The sequence below is a fragment of the Arachis hypogaea genome, chromosome 11, assembly GCF_003086295.3.
Source record: "Arachis hypogaea cultivar Tifrunner chromosome 11, arahy.Tifrunner.gnm2.J5K5, whole genome shotgun sequence".
Lineage (NCBI taxonomy): Eukaryota > Viridiplantae > Streptophyta > Magnoliopsida > Fabales > Fabaceae > Arachis > Arachis hypogaea.
This window is the reverse complement of record NC_092046.1, coordinates 102,503,071-102,507,769: the sequence shown is the minus strand read 5'-3', so window position 1 is coordinate 102,507,769 and position 4,699 is coordinate 102,503,071. Positions and strand designations below refer to the sequence as shown.

The following is a 4,699-nucleotide window of genomic DNA, read 5'->3' as shown; positions in this document are numbered from 1 at the left end:
GATGATCCTGTGGGGTCCACAGATCCTGAGGTGTCAAGGCATTTACATCCCTGCACCAATTTAGGCATGTAAAATGCCCTTGCACACAACTCTGGGCGTTCAGCGCCAGGTTGGTGCCCATTTTGGGCGTTCAACGCCCCTTTGCTGCCATTTCTGGCGTTGAACGCCAGAACCATGCTTGTTCTGGGCGTTCAGCGCCAGGATGCTCCCATTCTGGGCGTTCAGCGCCAGAACTATGCTCTGTTCTGGCGTTTGAACGCCAGACAGATGCTCCTCCAGGGTGTGATTTTTCTTCTGCTGTTTTTGATTCCGTTTTCAATTTTTATATTTATTTTGTGACTCCACATGATCATGAACCTAAGAAAACATGAAAAACAATAAAAATAAGAATTAGATAAACATTGGGTTGCCTCCCAACAAGCGCTTCTTTAATGTCAATAGCTTAACAGTGGGCTCTCATGGAGCCTCACAGATGTGCAGAGCTTTGTTGAGACTCTCCAACACCAAACTTAGAGTTTGGATATGGGAGTTCAACACCAAACTTAGAGTTTGGTTGTGGCTTCCCAACACCAAACTTAGAGTTTGACTGTGGGGGCTCTGGTTGACTCTGCTTTGAGAGAAGCTTTTCAAGCTTCCTCTCCATGGTTGCAGAGGGAGATCCTTGAGTTTTGAATACAAGGGAGTTCTCATTCCATTGAAGGACTATTTCACCTCTGTCAACATCAATCACAGCTCTTGCTGTGGCCAGGAAAGGTCTTCCTAGGATGATGGATTCATCCTCTTCCTTTCCAGTATCCAGGACTATGAAATCAGTAGGTATGTAAAGGCCCTCAACCTTTACTAATACATCTTCTACTTGTCCATAAGCCTGTCTTCTTGAGCTGTCTGCCATCTCTAGTGAGATTTTAGCAGCTTGCACCCCATAGATTCCCAGTTTCTCTATTACAGAGAGGGGCATGAGGTTTATTCCTGAACCAAGGTCACACAGAGCCTTAAAGATCATGGTGCCTATGGTACAGGGTATTATGAACTTTCCAGGATCCTGTCTCTTCTGAGGCAATGTCAGTTGATCCAGATCACTTAGTTCATTGATGAACAAGGGAGGTTCAACTTCCCAAGCATCAATGCCAAACAATTTGGCATTCAGCTTCATGATTGCACCAAGAAACTTGGCAGTTTTCTCTTCAGTGACATCCTCATTCTCTTCAGAAGAGGAATACTCATCAGAGCTCATGAAGGGCATAAGGAGGTTCAATGGAATCTCTATGGTCTCTAGATGAGCCTCAGAGTCCTTTGGTTCTTCAGAGGGAAGCTCCTTATTGATCACTGGACGTCCCAGGAGGTCCTCCTCCTTGGGATTCACGTCCTCTCCTCTCCTCAGAGGTTCGGCCATGGCGCTTATGTCAATGGCCTTGCACTCTCCTTTTGGGTTCTCTTCTGTATTGTTTGGGAGAGTACTAGGAGGGATTTCAGTGATCCTTTTACTCAGCTGACCCACTTGTGCTTCCAGATTTCTAATGGAAGACCTTGTTTCATTCATGAAACTTACAGTGGCCTTAGATAGATCAGAGACTAGATTTGCTAAATTAGAAGCATTTTGTTCAGAGTTCTCTGTCTGTTGCTGAGTTGATGATGGAAAAGGCTTGCTATTGCTAAACCTGTTTCTTCCACCATTATTAAAGCCTTGTTGGGGCTTTTGATCCTTCCATGAGAAATTTGGATGATTTCTCCATGTTGAGTTATAGGTGTTTCCATAAGGTTCACCTAAGTAATTTACCTCTGCTATTGCAGGGTTCTCAGGATCATAGGCTTCTTCTTCAGAAGATGCCTCTTGAGTACTGTTGGATGCAGCTTGCATTCCATGCAGACTCTGAGAGATCATATTGACTTGCTGAGTCAATATTTTATTCTGAGCCAATATGGCATTCAGAGTATCAACTTCAAGAACTCCCTTCTTTATAGGCGTCCCATTACTCACAGGATTCCTTTCAGAAGTGTACATGAACTGGTTATTAGCAACCATGTCAATGAGTTCTTGAGCTTCTGCAGGCGTTTTCTTTAGGTGAATGGATCCACCTGCAGAAGTGTCCAGTGACATCTTTGATAGCTCAGATAAACCATCATAGAATATATCCAGGATGGTCCATTCTGAAAGCATGTCAGAAGGACACTTTTTGGTCAACTGTTTGTATCTTTCCCAAGCTTCATAGAGGGATTCACCTTCTTTCTGTCTGAAGGTTTGAACATCAGCTCTAAGCTTGCTCAGCTTTTGAGGAGGAAAGTACTTGGCTAAGAAAGCCGTGACCAGCTTATCCCAAGAGTTCAGGCTGTCTTTAGGTTGAGAATCCAACCATAATCTAGCTCTGTCTCTTACAGCAAAAGGGAAAAGCATGAGCCTGTAGACTTCAGGATCTACTCCATTAGTCTTAACAGTATCACATATCTGCAAGAATTCAGTTAAGAACTGAAAAGGATCTTCAGATGGAAGTCCATGAAACTTGCAGTTCTGCTGCATCAGAGAAACTAATTGTGGTTTCAGCTCAAAGTTGTTTGCTCCAATGGCAGGAATGGAGATGCTTCTTCCATGTAAATTGGAATTAGGTGCAGTAAAGTCACCAAGCATCTTCCTTATATTATTATTATTTTCGGCTGCCATCTCCTCTTCCTGTTCAAAAATTTCTGAAAGGTTTTCTCTGGATTGTTGTATTTTAGCTTCTCTTAATTTTCTCTTCAGAGTCCTTTCAGGTTCTGGATCTGCTTCCACAAGAATGTTCTTATCCTTGCTCCTGCTCATATGACAAGGAAGAATGGACAGAAAAATGATAATAATAATAGAGATCCTTTATACCACAGTGTAGAGATCCCTTTGTGAGTGGAAGAAAAGGGGGAGACAAAGAATGTAATATAATGGAAGAAACACAACGGTGAGGATGGAAGAGAGATGAAATGAGATGTTAGGATATGAATGAATAAATAGAATGAGATGGGGGAGGGATAATTTTCGAAAATTATTTTGAAAAAGAGTTAGTGATTTTTGAAAAGTGGTTTTTGAAAAATTGTTAGTATTTTTCGAAAATTTTTTTTTTTTTTTGAAATTAAAAATAAAAATAATTAGTTAATTAAAAAGAAATTTTGAAAAAGGGGGAAGATATTTTCGAAAAAATGAGAGTGAGAGTTAGTTAGGTAGTTTTGAAAAAGTTAAGGAACAAACAAAAAGTTAGTTAGTTAGTTGAAACAAATTTTGAAAAGATAAGAAGTTAGGAGGTTAGAAAAGATATTTTGAAAAGATATTTTTGAAAAAGATAAGATAAGAAGATATTTTTGAAAAGATATGATAGAAATTAGTTTTTGAAAAAGATTTGATTTTTTAAAATCACAATTAATGACTTGATTCATAAGAAATCACAAGATATGATTCTAGAACTTAAAGTTTGAATCTTTCTTAACAAGCAAGTAACAAACTTCAAATTTTTGAATCAAAACATTAATTGATTATGTTATTTTCGAAAATTATGATATAAAATAAGAAAAAGATTTTTGAAAAATATTTTTGGAATTTTCGAAAATAACTAAGAATTTTGAAAAAGATTTGATTTTTGAAAAAGATTTTGAAAAAGATAAGATTTTCAAATTGAAAATTTGATTTGACTCATTGGCAACAACTTGATTTTAAAAATTTTTGAAAAAGTCAATCCAAATTTTCGAATTTGATGAGAGAAAAAGGGAAAGATATTTTTTTTATTTTTGAAATTTTTATGAAAAACATGAAAAATATGCAATGCATGAAATTTTTAGATCAAAACAATGAATGCATGCAAGAATGCTATGAATGTCAAGATGAATACCAAGAACACTTTGAATGTCATGATGAACATCAAGACACAATTTTGAAAAATCTTTAATGCAAAGAAAACATGCAAGACACCAAACTTAGAATTCTTTAATGCTTAGACACTAAGAATTCAAGAATGCATATGAAAAACATGAAAAGACACAAAACAAAAAATCATCAAGATCAAACAAGAAGACTTACCAAGAACAACTTGAAGATCATGAAGAACACTATGAATGCATGATATTTTCGAAAAATGCAAGATGCATATGCAAGTGACACCAAACTTATAATGTGACTCAAGACTCAAACAAGAAACAAAAAATATTTTTGATTTTTATGATTTTCTAATTTTTTTTGATTTTTATTTATATTTTTCGAAAATTTAAAAGAAAAAATAAGGATTCCAAAATTTTTAATATGAATTCCAGGAATCTTGCCATGTTAGTCTAAAGCTTCAGTCTAGGAATTAGACATGGCTCACTAGCCAGCCAAGCTTTCAATGAAAGCTCCAGTCCAAAACACTAGACATGGCCAATGGCCAGCCAAGCTGTGATATATGGAATTACATGCATTGAAGTTATTAGTTGAAGCCTCAGTCCAAAAGAATTTAGACATGGCTTTACAGCCAGCCAGGCTTCAACATGCTTCATGAAACACTAGAATTCATTCTTAAAAATATTGAATAAAATTTTTGAAAACATTTTTATTTTTTTATTTTTTTTTTATTTTTTATTTTTTCGAAAACAAAGGAGAAATTTTTGAAAAATATTTTTGAAAAATTTTTTCAACAGAAAACGAAAAGAAAGTTACCCAATCTGAGCAACAAGATGAGCCGTCAGTTGTCCAAACTCAAACAATTCCCGG

General features: G+C 36.5%; 1 non-coding gene across 1 annotated transcript; it reads left to right on the top strand.

Moving 5' to 3' along the window:
- Positions 1 to 2,152: 2,152 nt before the first annotated feature.
- Positions 2,153 to 2,260, top strand: LOC112724634 (small nucleolar RNA R71). The gene has a single exon (XR_003163789.1). It is a non-coding gene; the product is annotated as a small nucleolar RNA R71 (small nucleolar RNA).
- Positions 2,261 to 4,699: the final 2,439 nt, after the last annotated feature.